The sequence below is a fragment of the Panthera pardus genome, unplaced genomic scaffold (assembly GCF_024362965.1).
Source record: "Panthera pardus isolate Hobbes unplaced genomic scaffold, ASM2436296v1 HiC_scaffold_3, whole genome shotgun sequence".
In the NCBI taxonomy this organism is placed as follows: Eukaryota; Metazoa; Chordata; class Mammalia; order Carnivora; family Felidae; genus Panthera; species Panthera pardus.
The window spans coordinates 44,402,759-44,424,091 of NW_026526876.1; the positions used below are offsets into that span (position 1 = coordinate 44,402,759).

A 21,333-nucleotide genomic window follows, 5' to 3' on the forward strand; every position below is an offset into this window, starting at 1 on the left:
TGCTTTAAAAAAATGAAATAGAAGCTAGGGTATTAGTTGGGAAGGAATGTGAGTTTGATCATTAGGAAGGGCCATGTAGACAGATTCCAGTGAAGCTAGGGCCAGCGAACCTTTTTTGCCACTTGAAGCAACCTTCTATCCCTGCCTGAGGAAGTTAACGTTCTCCTGCCCTGAGATCCGGTAACCAATCCCAAGATGCCCAAAGCCGTCTTCTTGCGACATTATATTCTCTCTCAACCCACACCCATGGCTTCATGGAAATTCCCTATGATCAGCTCCCTGGGGAGGAAGTCTCGGGCTTGGTTTATAGATAGCTCCACGTGGTGGGCATGCGTCCCCTGAGAATGGACAGCTGTAGCACGAAAGCCCTTCTCCGAAACAGCCCTGAAACATGGTCGGGGAAATCCTCCTAGTGGACAGAACTGGGGACACTGTACCTGTTTGTTCACTTTGCCTGGAAAGAGAGGTGGTCAGAAGAAAGGGTCTGCACCCAAATCATCATTTGGCTGGGTAGTTGCACTTGGAAGGAACACAACTGAAAAATCAAAAGGTCTGAGGAAGAGGTATGAGCATGGACCTCCGAGTGGCAGAATAGGAGGATAACTTGTGTTCCGTGTGAATGCTCACCAAAGCAGAGAGGAAGATTTTAACGATCAGGTGGTTAGGATGACCCATTCCGTAGACATCAGACAGTCTCCTTCCCCAGCAACCTCTGTGAACTCAATACCAATTGAAGTGGCCACTGTGACAGCGATGGAGATTATACATTTGCTACTGGGACATGGACTTGTGCTCACCAAGACTGATCTGGCTATAGCTGCTGCTGAGTGCCTAATCTGCCAACAGAAGGAACTGCACTGAGTCCCTGATACGGCACCATTGCCTGAAGGCGTCAGCCAGCTACCTGGTGTTAAGTTGATTACATTGGACCACTTTCATTATGAAAGAGGCAGCAAGTTGTTCTTATTGGAATTGACGCTTGCTCTGGACTTGGATTTGCCTTCCCTGCCTGCAGTGTTTCTGCCAAAACTACCATCTGTGGCCTTACAGAATGTGTCGTCCGCCATCATGCTATTCACAACAAACGAAGCGCAGAAGTGGTTCATGCTCTTGGAATTCACTAATCTTAACCATGTTCCCCATTATCTTAAAGGGACTGCCTTAACACATGGTTGAATGGCTTTTTGAAGATTCAGGTACAGTACCAGCTAGGTGGTGACACCTTGCGGGGCTGGGGCAACGTCCTTCAGTATGCAGTGTATGCTCTAAATCGGCATCCCACGCTTCTCCCATGCTCTGGATTCAGGAGTCCAGGAATCAAGGGATACAAATGAAAGGAACTCCTCACTATCGGCCCAGTAGTCAAATTTTTGCTTGCCATTCCTGCAACTTTAGCCTCTGCTGGTCTAGAAGTCTTAGTTACAAAGGCAGACACGCTTTCATCAGGAGACACAGCAAAGATTGCATTGAACTGGAGCTTGAAGCTGCCATCTGGCGTCTTTGGGCACTAGATAAACAGGCAAAGTCCAGGCTGGGGTGATTGATCCTGACTATCAAGGGGGAAGTGGGTTGCTACTACACAGGATTAAGGAGGGAGAATGCAAGAGATCTTTTGGGGTACCTTGTAGTACACCCATAGCCTCTGGTTAAAGTCAATGGAAAATGATAATAACCCAATTTAGACTGGTAGTGGCCCAGACCTCGCACAAAGGTTTGGGTCATTCTACCAGTCAAGGAATTATGACCAACTAAGGTGCTCGCCGAAGGCAGAAGAAATATGGAATAAATAGTGAATGATGCTAGTTATTAATACTTGCTGTGACCTCGTGACCTGTTGTAGAACAAAGACTGTAACAGTTATAAGTATTTCTTCCTTATTTTGATGTGAATATATTATAAATATTAACCAAAATCTTGTAATCTCTTCTCTCAACCCTTTATCGTCTAATTTAAGATGTGCTCATAATAGATAACTTTATATGTAAGTATCTAAGTTATAAGATGTCAAAAAGGGAGTATGAATGAATCAGCTAGGAAAAGAATGTACGTTATCCAAAGACAAAAAAGGGACTCTGGTGTTGTTCTGGGGGAGAAAGTCAGCGTGGCTTGGGCCGTGTGGGGGATATTGCGTGGTGTTCCGCAGAAGCGTGATTTTGTTGCTGTCTTTATTTGGAGATTAAGCATAGTTTAAGGCACTGTGTACGGGTGCCAAGTCAAAAATGGATGGACTGTGGGGTCTTTGTAATGTTTCTACTTGCCCAGGCCAAATTATATTTCCCAGAATTACCTCTCCTGTTTGTTTCTGATTCGAATGGCCCACAAGACTGGAGATTCTCGTGGAGATTTAGAGGATAGAAATGAGGCAGCAGCCAACGTTAGCTCAAATGTGCTGTCATTTATCTGCCGGCTCAGCTCATGAGCAGCTGGGCTTACAACAGTCTGCCTTCCCTTGGACCCTCCTGGAGCTTCTCTGCCTCTTGGGCCAGAGATGAGTGTGCTTAGGTCTGTGATGAAGACCGAACTGGCATGAGTTTTGTTCCATGGACTGTCCTCATGGACTCCAGCTCTCGTTCCTCTTATTTTTGAGAGAGAGCGCGAGCAGGGGAGGGGCAGAGAGAGGAGGAAAGGGGATCCGAAGTGGGCTCTGCACCGACAGCAGAGAGCCTGACGGCGGGGCTCAAACTCATGAACCATGAGCTCGTGACCCGAACTGAAGTCAGATGCTTAACCGACTGAGCCACCCAGGCGCCCCAGGTTGCTGTTGTTCTTTCTCTAGTTAGAGAAAGAACTTTATGTCCATTGTCCCTTCCTGACCGCTTGCCCTGTGGACTTCAGTCCCCAGCATCACATTTTGAAGGCACCAGCCTCAGGAAGACTGCCTACCCAGCTCCCACGCTGCAGTGTGTAGTCGAATCCCTACACACACACACACACACGCACACACACACGCACACACACATGCACACACACGCACACACATGTACACACGTGCACATGCATGCACACACATGTGCGTGCGCACAGTTCCGCTTCTCTGATTGAACCTGACTGATACCATAAATTAGATTCAATTATTTCTTAATGGATTCAAAGTAGCCCCACAACTGGAACCTGAATATTTGTTAAAGGCTCTCTGTTCTGTACAACTTAATCAGCTGCAGAACCCTTGGGTCACATCTTTCCTTCATTGTTGGTATCAGCTGCTGCTGAGAAATTTGAAGCCACCTTGACTTTGTATTTTTTACCTTTATAAACAGGTAATTTTATACCTGGATGCTGGACACTTGTTTAATCTTACAAAATGGTAACTTCAGATGGTACACTGATGTGTATAGTCTTGAATTAATTTTGCCTGATATTTAGTGAGCTTTTTGGTTCGTAGGTTTAGATCACCAGTTGAGCAATGTTTTCCACTGCATATTTGAATATTGTTTCAAGCTCTTTTTCCCACTTTTCTGTGCTTGTTTTTATTCCAGGGACTTTGTTTTTTTCTTTAAAAAAATTTTTTTTATGTTTTATTTTTGAAAGAAAGACAGAGTGCAGATGGGGGTGGGGCAGAGAGGGAGGGAGACACAGGATCCAGAGCAGGCTCCAGGCTCTGAGCTGTCAGCACAGAGCCACCTAGTCGCCCCATAGGTGCTTTTAATCAAGACTGCCATCAGCAGGTGGTAGCCAATGCTATGGCAGTAATCATTTTGCAACTTACAAATGTATTAAATCAATACATTGTACACCTGAAACTCACACAATCTGTCAGTGATAGCTCAAAAAAAGCTGGGAAAATCAAGGCTGCATCAACATCAGTACTTCGGTTTTCGGTAAAATTTGGTCAATTTTTGACGTTTCTGAAGCACTTTTATTTTCTGTAATTATCTTTCTCCTTATTTCCCCCATTATGCCAGCTGCTGTTTCCCCTTCTTACTGATGTCTTCTCGTCTGCTTCTTCATTTCCTGTTTCGTGGATTTGTGTCTGCTCTAATGTCCTTGAGAGGGAGCAGTGCGCAAACCTCTTCTAGTACAAACCTTCCAAAGAATGTTCCTGATTGCTTCTCGGCCTTTTGGCTGAGATCAAGTGTAGTATCTGTTCTAATCAGTTTAATATCTTACACGTCCTGTATCCAAAGAAGGTTCCTCATCTGTCTTTTGTATCTCATGTTAATTTCCTCCATTTTAGTTGACGTTCGGTTTTTCATGTTTGTGTGTTTGCTTTTTGTTTATATGTACATATCTCTGAATGAGGATAGTTATGGGAATCCTCCAATTCCTGATCCAGTTCATCTGGTTATTTTTTAGATTGTTCACTTAGTTCTTGTTCCAGAATATTTGGTGTTGTGGATGCACATGGTCTATTTAGTCTTCCAGTTGCCTGAGGGAGGTGGAGCTGGGATGTTAGGCAGTAATTATTGGGAACATCTTCCCTGTGGCCAACTAATGGCAGAAAGCACTCGGATTTTGTTGCGTTTCCTGCTTTAGGACAGACCAACCATTTTGCTAAGAAGTAAAGTCAAGAGAGAGTTAGGGACTTATTTGATGGGCATTTTAGTTATCTATTGCTACATAATAAATTACCCATAAACTCTGTGACTTAGGACATTTATTATCTGATAGTTTGTGGGGGTCAAGAACCTGGGCATGGCTTACTGGGTCCTCTACGTGAGGGTCCCTCACTAGACTGCCATGAAGGTGTTGGCTAGGGCTTCAGTGGGGGGTCTCGGGGCTCCAGTGGGGAAGGACCAGCTTCCAAGCTCACTCATGAGGTTGCCGGTGAGATTCAGTTCCTCACAGGACTGAGGGCGTCCTGCAGCTACTTGCCGTGTGAACCTCTCCACAGAGCAGCTCACCTTGTGGCAGCCTGCGTCATCAGAGCAAGCAAGAGAAGAGTCAGAGTTCAGGCAAGATCAAGGTCACCGTCTTATAACTAATTTCAGAAGTGCTGTCTTATCTCCTTGACCTATTCTGTTCTTTAGGAGCAAGTCAATAACCCAGCCCACGCTCAAGCAGAGGAGATTATGCAAGGGCGTGAATGCCAGGAGGTGGACCATCATTGGAACCATTTAGAAGCCAGCTACCATGGTGGTAGCTGTCTTTCCTCACTTCACATCTCTTCTCATCAGGGGCAGGGTCTGTGGAGAAGGCATGGTGATGTGTGGCCTTTTGGGCTCTCCTCACTCCCCACACATAGGGGAAGAATAGGCTCACCAGGGTGTTTCACGTCTCTCCCGGCACCTGCCCGACTTGTAGTCCTTCTTACAAGTGCGAGGAGTGTTAGTGCGACCCTGAAGAATTGCATCCACCCACTTTGCACCATGTTTCATTCCTGCCTTGAAAGGGGGAGCTTAGGTGCCTGGGTGGCTCAGTCGGTTAAGTGTCTGACTTCGGCTCAGGTCATGATCTCACAGCTCGTGAGTTCGAGCCCCGCGTTGGGCTCTATGCTGACAGCTCAGGGCCTGGAGCCTGCTCTTCAGATTCTGTGTCTCCCTCTCTCCTGCCCCTCCTCTGATCCCACTCTGTCTCTCTCTTTCTCTCTCTCAAAAATAACTAAACATTTAAAAAAATTAAAAAATTAAAAAAAAAGAAAGAAAAGGTGAGCTTGTCTCAAACCTGCTCATCCTCTGGCAGTTTGGTCCAGATTTGCAACATATCACATTTACCACATATCATAGTCGTTGAGCGTTTATTATATACAAGATGCTTTGTATGGATTTGTACATCTTAATCCCCCAGGCTTCTGGAGTACAGTAATTGTTGCCATTTTATTTTATTTTTTTTTTAATTTTTTTTTTCAACGTTTTTTATTTATTTTTGGGACAGAGAGAGACAGAGCATGAACGGGGGAGGGGCAGAGAGAGAGGGAGACACAGAATCGGAAACAGGCTCCAGGCTCCGAGCCATCAGCCCAGAGCCTGACGCGGGGCTCGAACTCACGGACCGCGAGATCGTGACCTGGCTGAAGTCGGACGCTTAACCGACTGCGCCACCCAGGCGCCCCAATTGTTGCCATTTTAAAGAACAGAAGTGGAAGGCTTGGCGAGATCGCATAACTTGGCCACGGTCCCACAGCTATGAGCGGCAAATCCGGGGTGTTAAGGGTGTAACCAGCATATAAAGTTTCAGAGACTGTCAAGCAAACTCATTGTTTGGGGTTTGGTTTCACAGAGAGGGTTCTTTAAGTTCATCCAAATTCATTTTGCGTACTTGATTCATTAGTGATTACAATGTTGGATTCAGATTCCCCCCTTTCCTGCCAAGCACTATCCTAGGCAGTTTTCCCCTTTCTGTTCTCCTGAGATAAAGATTTAATTATGTCCAGTTTACAGATGAAGAAACTGAGACCCAGAGGTCACACAGCCCACGAGGGGCAGAGTCAGGAAACCAACTCCTTGTACTTCCCGCAATCGTTTTCTCCTTGTTTGGCTCTTTTGTCCATTTAATGCCTTTTCTCACTTTGGGCTCATCACTCAAACATGATCCTCTGATGGCTTTCCCACAGCCTTATGTTCAAATCCACAGGCCTTTTTTAAGTGTATTTATTTTGAAAGAGAGAGAATGTGTGTGACATGTGCACACAAGCAGGGAGGGACAGAGAGAGAGAGAGAGAGAGAGAGAGAGAGAGAAATTCCAAGCAGGCTCCACACTGACAGCACAGAGCCTGACTCGGGGTTCGAGCCCATGAACCGTGAGATCATGACCTGAGCCAAAATCGAGAGTTGGACACAACCAACGGAGCCACCCAGGTGCCCTTCTTGGGCTTTATTATTTAAGTTTTTCCTTTTCTTTTCTTCATCGAGATGTAATCGAAACCTAACATCGTGTACGTTTCAGGTGCACAGCATGCTGCTTTGCTACATTTATCTATTGCGCTATGCCTATCGGCACAATGTTAGCTAACACCCACGTCACATAATTATAATTTGTGTGTGTGTAGTGAAAACAGTTAAGATCTAGTTTCTTAGCAACTTTGAACTTTTTAATACGGTTGATTATCATCAGTGTGCAGTGCATTAGATCCTCCAAACCTGTTTACCCCACTCTTATGTTTTAACTTCACCAATAGAGTGAACACAGGAAATGCTAGGCCCCCACCCTCAACCCAAAAAAGGCAGGACCCCAGGTCTGCAGAGCTCTGTCTTTATCCCTGACCTCGGTGTGTCTCTCAGGCTGCTGTGAACCCTCCAGGGCTTGTGACTAAGAAGCCTTGTTTTGTTAAAGTTCCCTGATGGCTGTTGTGAGGGGAATCTTGCAGTCCGGCAGCAAGGTTGGCCCCACTGCGGGGAGAGGAGGCTCATGGCAGTAGGAGGGGCCCAGGCGAGCGCCCCAAGGCCTCCCTCGCTGGTAGCATCGCAGGCTGAGACACAAAAACAGATACCCCTCAAATGACTCACCCTTCCTCACTGGGGGGATGAAGGGAGGGCAAGAGGCCAAGAGTCTTAAGGGAAGACTGAAAACCAAAAACAGGGAAGAGACATTTCTCCTCTCCACCCCAACATCCAACACTGGGCTGGTCCTGTGCCCTTCTTGCCAGAATAGCTCCACCACCCCTCCCCCCCACCCCCCAACCTGGCTAATTTCTTACTTACCTTTCAGGTCTCAGTATAAACAGGACACCCTCCCAGAACCTTCTGTGATCCCCCAAACTAAGTTAGGAGCCCCCTCCCTCGCTCTCCTAGCACTCTGCCTGTCCTCTTGTGATTATGTCCTTGTGTCCCTGGCATGGAGCAGGCCTTTAGCACTCTGCATGTCCGGCTGACTGGCCTTCCAGGCGGGGAACGGAGGAAGAGTACGACGGACCCCCTCTGGATTATGGGTTGTCCCGAGCTGCATTCTTGGCCGACTGGAGCTTGCTCTATTACAGCTTCCTACCTGCCTCATTTGCTTTGGCTGGAATTTCAACATTCAGTGGTGACACCCACTTTTTGCCTCATCTGTTCATGAAAATTTGCCACCTTTCCTCCTTCCACAAAGTCGGTCTCCTTATTTGTGCCGCTGCCTTTCCAACTCTGTGGGCAGATGAAGTTCACTGCAGCAGAGTCCTTGAGAACAGTATCTTCAAGGACAGCAAGAAGGAGGGCATTTCTCACAAGGCACTGTGCTGTCAACTTAGGGCTCACTGTTGCAAGGCTGGACTTCATGGACGTTGTATCTATGCAGTGGTGTAGATAATCCAGCTTGTTGTAGGTTGAGTGTGTCAGAACTAAGAGCCTTTTCTATCTTAAAATGGGTTTGTCTTATATCTTACAGCACTTAAACTACCTGGATGGGTCCTCTCTGACTTCACCTTCACGTCCCATTTTATTTATGAGGAAATCAGTTTAAAAAGAGTAAGCATGAGGGGCGCCTGGGTGGCTCAGTAAGTTAAGCATCTGACTTCAGCTCAGGTCATGATCTCACGGTTCAAGGGTTCAAGCCCTGCATCGGGCTCTGTGCTGACAGCTCAGAGCCTGGAGCCTGCTTCGGATTCTGTGTCTCCTTCTCTCTCTGCCCCTCCCCTGTCTCTCAAAAATGAATAAATGTTAAAAAAAAATTTTTTAAAGAAAAATTAAGTATGAGCTCTTCCAATTTTGATCCCTATGGAAGTTTAATTTTGATATGTTTTTAAACATGATGTGTTTATATTTTATGCCCTACCCTTTTTTCATTTAATAGTATTGCACAGAAGGCTTTCCAGGTACTGGGGCTTCCAGATTGGTGAACAGACGCAGGTGCTGGGAGGGTGACAGACTCAGAGAAGACATGAAAGTTCCATGCCCCTCCCCCCACACCCTCCCCTCCCCCCATACCCTTCCATTTGGCTGTGGAGTTATATCCTTCACAATAAACCAGTAATAGTAAATAGAACAACCACAACCATTTTCCAGTTTTTGTGTGATTTTTATAGTTCCCATTTTCTTGGCTCCTAGTAATTGATTTATAATGGTCTGTGTCATTCATCCATTGTTAGCTTCTTTTTACATTTAACTGCCACAAGCATTCTTTACGGCAAGCTAATATTTTGAAATATTAATCCCTGTGATTTTCTTTGTCTTACTGAGTGTACGATCCCTCACCGAATCATCCACGGAGATCTAAAATGCCTGGAGAGGAGCACCTGAGTGGCTCAATCCATTAAGCGTCTGACTCTTGATCTTGGCTCAGGTCATGATGTCAAGGTTTGTGGGATCAAGCCCCACATTGGGATTCTCTCTCCCTCACTCTCTGCCCCTCCCTCACCTGCTTGCTCTCTCTCTCTCTCAAAATAAATAAACTTAAAAAAAAATACAATGCCTGGAGGAGGATCAGAGCCATTAAAACAGAATGCAAATGGGGCACCTGGCTGGCTCAATAGGTAGAGCATGCAAGGCTTCATCTCAGGGTCTTGAGCTTGAGCCCCATGTTGGCTAGAGAGGTTACTTTAAAAAAAAGAAAAAGATAAAAAAGAAACATTGAGAAGCAATAGCTTTTGATTTGCAAGAGAAAAGAAAGGGTATTTGAGAATCAAAAAGATCCTGCAAGGAAAGGGCAGAGAACTTACGCCTTAATAACAGATGGTGTCAACGTGCAAAAAAGCTGAACCCTAATTGGAGGATAGATCTAGAATGGTAACTGAGGACAGTAATGTCATAGCAATAGGGAACTGAATTCAAATTCGGTTTGTGTAGAGGTCTGAAATAGAATTATAAATCTGGGGTCGGTGGTGTATAAATGGCCTGTATAAATTTATACAATTTGTCCAATATCGATTCTCTTGTCTAATTGAGACACAATGGATGTAACAGTGTGTAAGTTTAAGTTTATGCAACATGTTGGCTTGCTACATTTATACATTTGCAATATGATGACTGTAGTAGCATTAGCTAACACCTCTATCACGTCCCATAATTCTTTCTTTCTTGTGGTTAGAGCAATTAAGATCTAGTCGCTTAGCAACTTTGAAGCTTGTAATTCAGTATTGCTGACTGTAATCACTATGCGGTGCGTTGAATCTCCAGAACTTACTTATTTACTAGTGGTGCCCCTGGTAACTACCATTCTACTCTCCGTTTTGATGAGTTCAGCTTTTTAAAATTCCACATACAAGCGGTATCATACGGTATTTCTCTTTCTCTGTCTGCCTTACCTCACTTACCGTGATTGCCCTCAAAGTCCATCCGTGTTGCTGCAAATGGGCTGGATTTCCTTCTTTCCCGTGGCTGAATAATATTCCATTGTAGACATATATAAATTCTCTTCGTTCTATCAGAGTCTTAAATTGGTTCAGAGTGCAATGGGCCTAGTTAAAGATACTTTCCCTGACTTTCTGGCTGCTAGGATTGGCCAGCCCTGCCCGATGACAGGTAAGAAGTGGGTGGATAGACTTCCGGGAAACCATACAAAGGGATAGATGAGATTCGGGTGCACGTTGGTCTTCCCCCATCTGCGTGTAATGTAAACTTGCCAGAGGCAGAGCATCCGTCTTGTTATAGAAGGCAAAGAGAGCATGCACATGCAAGCTACCTGTGAGGATGGTGAAGGGCAGAAGAGGCTCCCTGGAACAACGATGGCACGGGAGAGCTGCCTGCCAGTCCTAGATCACGTACTTTCAGTCTTACTAGAAAAAGAAGCCCCCATTTGGTTAAACTAGTATAGTCCCTTCTTCTGTTACACGGACTCCAGTGCCACCCTGATGTTGATGGCAGCTGAGCCCAAGAGCCTTCATGAGGTTGCCGGGGAGAGTCTAGACTGTGAGGCGAGAGGGGTCCTGGGAAGAATCCCGTGGGAACTTGTAACATTCAACAGCCAGGCAGAGGAGGCCGACTTGCAGGAGGAGTTGGAGAAGTAGAAACCTGAAACCAGCGTTTGGGAAGCAGTGCTCAGAACCTAAGTGTCGGCAAGACCAGGAAGCAGAAAGGTTAAAGGAACCGTCTCGTAGCCAGATTACCTGAATTCAGCCCGGGCTCAGGTCACTGCTATCCAGGTGGCCTGTGCCTCAACCTCCTCATTTGTAAAATGGGGATAATAATAAGGTTATTGGGGCACCTGGCCGCCTCAGTCAGTGGAGGATGCGACTCTTGATCTTGGAGTTGTGAGTTCGAGCCCCGTGGTTGGTGCAGAGATTACTTAAAAAAAATAAAATCTTTAAAAATAACAATAATCAGGTTAATCATTCTGCAGAAGCAGGAAGGTGTTTTTGTTTGCTTTTTTTTTTGTTTTTTGTTTTTTGTTTTTGTTTTTTTTGTAAAGGCCAACCCCTTGGGAAACCTGCAAATGGTGTTATCCTCTGTGGAATTATCAGACATTAGTCATCAGACAGGCCTAATGAAAGACAGTTTCCTCTAGGGTGTTGCAAAGGGTCCCTCCTCTGAGTCTGGCTGGCTCATCCTGTAGTTAGTGCACTGACCAAGAGTTTTCCATTCAAACAAGCATTTAGAAGCATTCGTTGGACCCCTTCCGTGTGCACGGACTGTGTCGGACGAGGGTGGGATACAAAGATGAATACAGTATGGTGGGTGCGTGTGTGCGTGGGTGGGGAGATCTCTCTGGGGCACCAACAGCAGCTGCTACCTTTTTTCTGCTGGGCTTGAACCAGGACGGATGTGACCCTGAAGAGACATCTCAGGACACCTGAAGACGAAGCTAACTTGGCACAAGGCAGAGCCAAGAGATGGAGAGAAATGCAGTCACAAGGCAATGACGTGTCGGAGCCCCGAATCAAATAACACCCGAAGGGAGAAGTATTCTCCAACTTTTCATTTATGGAATCCAATGAACTGCTTAAGCCATTTGAGTTAGCTTTCCCTTCACTTGCAAGTGAAGCAGCTCTTAACGCTGCAAGTGATGTCTAATTAATATTTGCCTCCTGCCTTAAAATTCACTGCTTTATTCACAGTTGTGAATGCTTAATTAAGCGAACTGTTGACATTGCATAGCTAGCTGGGTTCAGAAACTGGGGCGAATCTTGCATACCATTTTTGTTTTTGTTTTTGTTTTTTTACAAAACTATGTTATGGAAAATTTCAAATAAATACAGAAGCAGAGACAATCGTATAATGAACCACCGTGTCCCCATCGCTCTGTTCGGACAATGATCAACTCATGAGCAAACTTATTTTACCTATTCTACCTTCCACCCCCCAAAATGGATTATTTTTAAAGCATATCCCATGCTTCATTTTATCTGATCAGTGTGCTCAGGTCACAGGACTGCATTATATCTGCCAAGGAGCAGACAGCAGAGACCTAGCCCCTTTGGGGGGCTTTAGCAGTCCTTTAGCAGAGGAATCCCCTTGACGCTGGTGGGTCAAGGTGGTGACTTTCCATCACAAGTGGTCTTAACAGTGATGCAGAAGACAGACGGAGGGACGAGGGAAAGCTTTGGGACAGGAAGGAGTAAATTGAGCCCTAAGATGGCCAGAATATAGGTACCTAGAGAGACTAGATTTATTTTATTCCTAATAAAACAATAAGCGTAATAGTAAGAAAAATTAGAAAATAAGGAAATGTGGGAAAAGTAGTCATTCAAAGTCTCAACCAAAAAAGGCATTGGGCTTGGTTTCCAGTTTTTGGTGGGTTTTGTTTCTTTTTTCCTCTCTCTCCATAGGTTAGTTGTAACTGTGCTGCAAATCTACATCCCTGTATTTTTATTAAACAGGATAAGCAGTTTTCTTTGTTACTGTGGACTCTTTGTAAACATAATTTTTAACAGATGCATAAGAGTTCATTAAGAACGTATTCCATAGTTTATATGATCAATCCCCCACACTTTGGCATTCTAATTCCATTTTTTTGTGTATGTAATTATAAATAACCATATGATGAATATTGTTTTGCTTAAAACTTAGATTTATTTCATTATTACTATGGACTACCCAAAGCAAAATTACTGGTAAAAGAGTATGACTATTGGGGCGCCTGGGTGGCTCAGTCAATTAAGCACCTGACTCTTGGTTTCAGCTCAGGTGATGATCTCAAGGTTCATGAGTTCCAAAACCACAGAGCCTGCCTGAGATTCTCTCTCTCTCTCTCTCTCTCTCTCTGCCCCTCCCCTGCTCATGCTCGCTCTCTCTCTCTCAAAATAAATAAACTTAAAAAGGAGTGTGACTATTATGAAGAGTGGGGCATTTCTTTATTTTTTAATTTTTTAAAGTTTATTTATTTTTGAGAGAAGGGGGAGGGGCAGAAAAAGAGGGAGAGAGAGAATCCCAAAAAGACTCTGTGCTGTTAGCATGGAACCTGATGCAGAGCTCAAACTCACAAACCCGTAAGCTCGTGACCAGAGCTGAAGCCAAGAGTCAGACACTTAACCAGCCGAGCCACCCAGGCACCCCAAGAGTGAGGCATTTCTTTTTTTTTTTTTTTAACGTTTTATTTATTTTTGAGACAGAGAGAGACAGAGCATGAACGGGGGAGGGGCAGAGAGAGAGGGAGTCTCAGAATCGGAAGCAGGCTCCAGGCTCTGAGCCATCAGCCCAGAGCCCGATGCGGGGCTCGAACTCACAGACCGCGAGATCGTGACCTGAGCCAAAGTCGGACGCCCAACCGACTGAGCCACCCAGGCGCCCCAAGAGTGAGGCATTTCTAATACTGATTTTACATCATCTTGTATTGTTATACAGTAACCTCAAGAGGTGTTTCAATTTTTTCAAGATAAATTGATAGAAACTGATGAATTTTAAGAATATAAGCCCTAGAGTATATGACAGAAATAGGATTTATAACTGGGCACACGACCTTCTAGAATAAAGGACTACATTTCCCACTGTTCCTTGTAGCTCAGTGTGATCATGTGACTAAGTTTTAGCCAATGGGCTATAAGCAGAAGCGTTCCCCACCCCTGATAGTGGCTGGAAACCTTCCTCATTATGTTTCTTTTGCCCGTGTTTTTCCCTATCTTTCTTTCATTTACTAGAAAGTGGATGCCACCATTTGGGGTAATAGGCACAAGGACCAAAGCACAGGCATGGTGGGGAGAGAAACTGGAAGAAGCCAGGGTTCCTGAGAACTCTGAATAGAGTCACCATTCCACTTTTCCACACTTCCCTCTCTTCGTGGGAAAGAAAGTTCTATCTTAAGCCCCTGGTGGTTTGGGTTTTCTACCTCGGGTAGCCAAACCTAATTCTAGGACAGTGTAGTTTTAGAAACTAGGAATGGCATTGCCACACTCTTTTTTGTAAGCCCAGAGAAGTTGAGAATTACTGCCATGGGAAGCATTTCAGATGTATTTTGAGATCATATCATTAGGCTCAGCTTCTTAAGTATTCCTGATCCTACCACGAAAGAAAATCTAGCGTCAGCAGCAGGTAATTCCAAGTTAAACTGTAAGATTCATGACATCCAACTTCTCATATGTATGGTTGCCTCAAGTGTAAAGGAAAAGAAAGGACTTGGGGCAGGGTAATCTCCCAGTTTATCTTGTTTCCAGAGATTGCCATCCGCACTCCAAGAACTATTAAAAGGCCCCAACCAAAAATAAAGGAGCATTTGGCATCTCTGTGGGAACACATTTAAGTCTGCTCCTAGAAGAATAACCTGTTTTAATTTGCTAAAAACCTCAAGGCAAGCCGTGTTTTCATCTGGGCTGGGAAAAGGAAACCACTGAGAAAATAGTTTAGAATAAAAAGACCAATCTAAAAAAGAAGCAAGATGCCAAGTCCAAAGAAGGTTGTGTTAGAATGTACTTTGGTTACAGTAAATCAAGTCTGGTGAAAACACACACACTATGGGACTCCAATCTACAATACGTTAGGATTGAGGAATCAGGGGTTTTGTTCCTCAAAAAAGGTGATTATTGGGGTGTCTGGCTGGCTCGGTCAGTAGAGCATCTGACTCTTGATCTCGGGGTCGTGAATTCGAGCCCCACGTTGAGGGTAGAGATTACTTTTTTAAAAAGTTATCTGTGGGCATGGCGAAGGGAGTGCAATATTTTCTGTGATGTTTAGAGCAATCCTCATGATTGCTCTTTTCTGCCAAAGTTAGAATTGGTCGGCAGTGAAAATCAGGGTCAGACTCAACAGCAAAGAGCTGCATCCAGGTGATTCTCTCCAGGATTAAGTAGTAACATCGGGTTAGCTTAATTTGATGTCCTCTGGCATACAGAATTCTCTTTTCCAGTCTCCCTGCTCACTGTCCCCCCTATACCAAGCCATGTGCGATTGGTCGGGCCGGTTTCTGCAAGGTTCCCTCTTCCCACCCTAACTCGCTATGGACCGAAACTTCAGGTATGTGCACAGTCATCTCTCGAGCCAAAGAGAGGCCATGCGGTCTGTGATTTGCACATGGCAGCGTGTGAACCTCACCAGCCATCCCCCTGCCCGTCTGCACACCTCTGGACTACTCCAATCTGTTGCCGCTCATCTGGGGAGAGCAAACAAAGTTAAGTGTTATTTTAGGCAAAGCCTAACAGAGGCAGCAAATCTCTCTCAAAAGAAATCATGCAGCACATCTCAAAGTCAATATGATTAAAAAGAAACATGCAACCCCCTCGGCCATTCTCTTGTAATGATAAGACCCCTGCCTTCAGCAGGTCAAATTATCCATTTATGTATGGACTTTAGGAGGTTTCCGATATTATAACTCTTTTCCAGACTAGATATTTCACCTCTAGGATAAAGGAGAACCTGGCAATGAAATCTATGCTCTCTTGGGGGGAGGGGGAGGGTGTGGAATACCCACATTTAATCAGTGATGGGTTTTAACATTATATTCCAGTGTGTTCCACCAGGGTAACAGCTCATTGTTACCTTGTGCTTTTTATTTTATTTTATTTATTATTTATTTTTAGTTATTTATTTATTTTTGCACTCAGTCGTTTTATTGTTCACATCTACAAACTTGAAGGGAAAAAAAGGTCCAGTTTCATTTAAAAATGTCCTGATGAAGCAGTAAAAATTACTAATTTTTGTTAAGCATCAGCCCTGAATTATACATATTTTTCACATACTGTGTGAAGACATAATATATAAAGAACATCTTCTGCATACTAAATTATAACGGCTCGCTTGACAAAAGGCACTTGTGTAGTTATTTTAATTGCAACCTCAACTAGCCACTCTTTTTCTTGAACGTGCTTTATTGTAGTGGAAAAAAAATGATTGACAAATTATGATGATTCAGACTTGGGTACTTGGTAGACATTTTCTTAAAGTGAACCAAAATGAGCCTGCTGCTCAAGAAACACAACTTCCAGTGTTTGTTGCCAGGGATAACATTTTAGATTTCAAGAGAAAATTGGAATTTTAGGAAACTTACAGAGATCACCATAAACTTGAAAAGTTCCTAATACACACAGAAAAGATGAACTGTGTCAGCATTGAGGAAATGTGCATAATGTGCGAACCAACATTTTTCAAATGTTAATGTGAGTTACAAAATCATGCATGGGTAATAGAACCATTCCTAGTGAAATATAAACCAATGGGGCTTTGCAACTGACAATGAAGAAAAATTACTTGTCAAGTTTTGGTGTAATAGCAAAGGAGAATATTATATGAAAAGATGTTTAAATATACCTTCTTTTGCCAACGGCATATCTTTGGAAGGCTGGATTGTTTTTTTTTTCCTGTGTGCCTTGACTGAGACAACATATTGTAATAAATTAAATCCAGAAACAGGTATGAAAGTCTAGCTGCCTTTGATTAAGCCAGATATTAATAAAATTTACAATAATGTAAAATCATGCCAATCTTCACACTATTTGTTTTGGAAAATATAGTTGTTTTTCACAAAGCAAGTCACCTATTCTAATGTAATAAGTTTGTTGTAGTTATTTTTTAGCTGGACTGGATAAAATTTTTAAATAGTTACTAGTTTTTGTTTTAAAATAATATATAGCTATAAATGTAACCCCTCCAAAACAAAAGCTTTACAGGTTAATCAGTAACTTTTCAGAATGTAAAGGATCCTGAGACCAAAAACTTTGGGGACCACTGAGTGATATATGTAAATTTGGGGGTCATTGGCTTGGAGGTTTCATTTGACATTGTAGAAGTGGTATTATGTTTTGAGCGAGATAATATGGAACAAAAACTGGGGCTTCAAAAAGGAAAACTGGCCTAGGATTTCGAGGAATGAGTGAAAGAAGAAAAAAGTCAGCCATAGAGGATGTAAGGAAATCAATGCCATCAGTTTTAGGGGCTGAAGTACCCAAGAGAGTGTGAGCCTTGGAAGGAAGCCGCTGCATTTGGTTAGGGTCTATGAAGACCTCGAGCCATTTCAGTGGACCAGTACAGCCTTTAACTTGAACCATTCCGTTATCTCTCTCTGCCCGCCTGAATCTTCCTCTACTCCCTGATGGAATTTACAGACCATCACCAGCAAAAATCCCTCTATCCTCAACCTTCATCTCTGAGTGGAACTTGACATTCTTGTTCTCACTAAACCTTAGTACATCTTCCCTTACAGTCTCTGCAGATACAGATTGTGGTTTTGGAGAGTTGGAGGTGAAGGGCAAGAGTGTTGTTTTGTGTTTTTTTTAAATTTGTTTTATTTTTATTTTTTTTAAATTTACATCCAAATTAGTTAGCATATAGTGCAACAGTGGTTTCAGGAGTAGAGTCCTCAGTGCCCCTTACCCATTTAGCCCATCCCCCCTCCCACCTTGTGCTTTTTAAAAGCCACCTGCCTGTTGCCACAGCACCAGAAAGGTTGCCTTTGTTCCTTGCTCACTTTCCCTTTAAGAGTTGTTAGCATTTCAGCTGGTAAAGTTCCAAGTGCCCTCTGGACTAATTGGCACGACGTGAGAATTTTCCAATTTGAAAGAGAAAGGGCCTGTTCTCCAGGGAAGGCTCTTCAAGGTAATTGCTCTCTGAGAGATTCCTGCCACCACCTTTGGCAGCCTTCACCAGAGACAAATCCCTCTTGCTGTTAGGGGGAGCTGGAAACCCACAGACGGAAAAACAGGCGCTCAGGACAAACTTGCCGAGACCTTTGAAACCAGTGACCTTTCAAAAGGAAGGAAGTGGGGAAGAAGCCAGTGCAGGCAAAGGCGGACGAGCCCCCCTCCCCCCCTCCCAACACAGGCACAGCAGCTCAGGCTAGACTGCCCTTGTCCTTCTTTTTCTAAAGTGCTTCAGCGAGGGCAGGGGGCTGTAGGGGGACCTCATGGACTAACCAGGATTCCAAGCAGGGAGAGAACAACACTTACTTGGAACAAATACTTTCACAAACCACAGGGGCTGGAGGGAGGACCCAAAGGAGGTACTGTATGAGAAAAGATAGTGGTTGAGGCCCCTGTCTGGCTCGGTCTGGTAGAGCATGTGACTTTTGATCTTGGGGTCCTGAGTTCGAGCCCCGCACTGGGTGCAGAGCTTAATAAAACAAACAAACAAACAAACAAACAAATAATAAATAAAGATAGTGGCCAACCCAAACAAGGCTCCAAGAAGAATGTGTGTGTGTGTGTCCGGGGGGTCAGTGGGGAAAGTGAGAAGAAAAGACAGAGCTACGATCTGCCACCCCAGAGGGCAAGGGGAATGTGTGGGGAAAAGGCCGAGAGGGGGATGACTGTTTTGGGTGGTAAACAATAACGGTGTTGGACACAGAGGTAGGAAAGCCCCGGCTGGGGCCGCGGCACTTTTGTTTCACTGCGTGTTCACATCACAATCTTGGGAAATGGCAGAAAGGAGATAACAGTCGAGGGTATCGGGAGGGGTGGAGAAGTGGAGTCTCGAAGCCGAGCTAAGGGGCACCCCCAAGGTGAGATCGCCAGCTAGATGTGGATTCAGCACTGCCTGACTCCAAAGCTCCTGTCTTAATTGTCTGGATGGCCGTGTCCCTCCTCCTGGACGGGGCTTTGGAGCTGTTGAAGCTAGTGCCTAAAAGCTGCTGGCCTCTGTTTCTGTAGAAAGAGTGTAGCATGGGCCATATACAGGTGTGTTTTGGAGCCAGATTCTCTGGGTTTGACTTCTACCACAGGTATTTTCCAGACCTTGGACAAGTTATTCTGATTCTCTGTACTTCCATCTCCTCATCTGCAAAAGCAAGAAAATAATGGTGCCTTCTTTATCGGGCTATCATGGGGAGGAAATGAGATTATGCACATAAACATTTTAGCACAATGCAATAAATATCAGTTGTTATTTTCATTACTTTCTAACAACACGGGACCATGCCATGAATAGCCCTGAAGCTCAGCAATGCTGATGCTATCTTTTTTTTTAATATTAAAAAAAAAATTTTATATTAAAAAAAATTTTTTTTTTAATTTTAAATCGGGTCCGTGCTCGATGTGGGGCTCAAACTCATGACCCTGAGATCAAGAGTCCCATGCTCTACTGACTGAGCCAGCCAGGCGCCCCTTGATGCTATCCTTTTATCTTTCTGATCCACAGAAAGAATTCAGGTTCTGGAGTGAAACAGATTTGGTTCGAATCCCAGCTCTGCCCCTCCAGCCGGGTCACTCTGGTCACCTGACTTAACCTTCCGGCAAAAGAGGTGAAAAACACCTCCCCTGCCCTGCAGGGTTTTTGGGAGAATGAACTACCGTGGAAAGTGCCTGGCCGCGTCCTGTGCGCATCTGGTCCGATGGCGGAATGGTCCAGCGGTTCCCCGGCCCCACGCTGCTTTACTACACACATATTCTGAACAGCTCCGGGGTCTCCTGGACTTTTCCGACTTTTCCCACGTTTGGTTAAGTTTGGCTGGAGTTACGCTCGCTTGGTGGTAATTGTTCCCTCTGCATTCCCAGACAATGGGCACGCAGTTAGCCTCCGCTTGGCTCTCGCTGGGCAGTCCGGCTGAAACAGGACGGGGTGGGTTCAGCCACACGGGCTGTCTGTCTCGAGAACTGCCGGGAAACCACACGGACACAGATGGAAGACGCGGAGGCAAACACGTCTGTTGTGAGCCCTACGTTTCTCTCGTTGCTCCAGCTTTACCTTCGTGCCCATGTTGGCTGCTCCTGCCCTGCTTCCGGGGACCTCCCTGGGGGCTTCTGTCACTGTATGCTGCCGTCTGTAATGTTTACTCCTCACGGGGTGCCCAGCCCCATAACAGCCCCTCTAGAAGGCTTGATCTCCCTCGGGGTGTTCATGGGGACCATGACGTTCTGCTTGGCTGTGGGGAGAGGGAACCACAGAAAGCTGGAGGGCTTGGGCCCATATGTATCTCTCTATACATGGTCAGAGATGCATTAACGTTGCCCTAGAAGAATGTATCTAAAGGCTAATGGTGGCTTTCTCTCAATGTGGGATAACATGGTTTTATCCTTGTTAAAATCTGTACTTTATAATCTTTCTTACAATGAAAAGGTATGGCTTTTGCAAGAGGAGGGAAATGACTGCTCAAGGTGAGATTGATATCCTTAGCTAGAAAATTCATCTGGCAGATATTTACAACGTCTGGGTCATGGCCAGCACCAGGCGTGGCACTGGATGACCAAAGGGGACAAGAAAGACTCGTGTTCTCAAAGAAACTGCAACAGACTGGGGAAAGCCTTCAAGAAACAAATAAATATGTCATGACAAATTGAGATGTACGTGACAAAAGAAATGACCTGGCTGGGGCACCTGGGTGGCTCAGTCGGTTAAGTGTCAGACTTTGTTTGGCGCAGGTCATGATCTCGTGGTTTGTGGGTTCGAGCTCCGCATCGAGCTCTGTGCTGACAGCTCAGAGCCTGGAACCTGCTTCGGATTCTGTGTCTCCCTCTCTCTCTGCCCCTCCCCCGCTCTCTCTCTGTCTCTGTCTCTCTCTCTCAAAAATAAAAAAAACATTAAAAAAAAATTTTTTTTTAATTAAAATAAAGAGATGACCTGGCTGCTATGGTTAACCTTAAAGGGAAGAGGCTATGCGCGATGGAACCTACTTTAGAAGGCGGCTAACAGGCGGCGTGTAGGCCCAGACTTGAAGGAGGAAAAGGAACTCGCGATACAAAGACCAGGTGGCAGGCAGTTCCAGATGCAGGAAGTGCCTGCGGGGTGGGCCTGCGGCAAGAGCGAGCTTGGCACTCGAGGGCGTTTGGGGAGTGGGGGTGGTATCGTGGAGGGCCAGGGGCCGGCCGGCTCATTCCAGACGCTGAGTCTCAGCGAGGATTTTGGTCTTTATTCTAAGGGCAAGAGGAAGCCAGTTAGGAGGTTCTTGAAAGAGAAGAGGCCAGAGTGGCACCAATGGAGTTCAAGAGGTGTGTGGGTTTAGGGCATTTTGAAGGGAAAACAAGTAGACAAAACAGGCTGTTGGATCAGAGGTGGGACTAGCGGGAGGGAGGTGCCATGGGTGGCTTCCCATTTTCTGGTTTGGAATCATCTACCGGAGTGAGGCAGACCGTGGGAGGAACGGGTTTGGGCATGTGAATTTCAGACGCCTGGGTTTATTAAAAGGGTGGCATTCAGAGGTGACTCAGCCCTGTGATGTGATGAAGTCCAATGCAAACAAGAGAAACAATTCACC

General features: G+C 45.0%; 1 pseudogene; it reads left to right on the forward strand.

The window, feature by feature from the left end:
* The first annotated feature begins 4,042 nt into the window (after positions 1 to 4,042).
* LOC128774387 (U2 spliceosomal RNA) lies at positions 4,043 to 4,154 on the forward strand (annotated as a pseudogene).
* Positions 4,155 to 21,333: the final 17,179 nt, after the last annotated feature.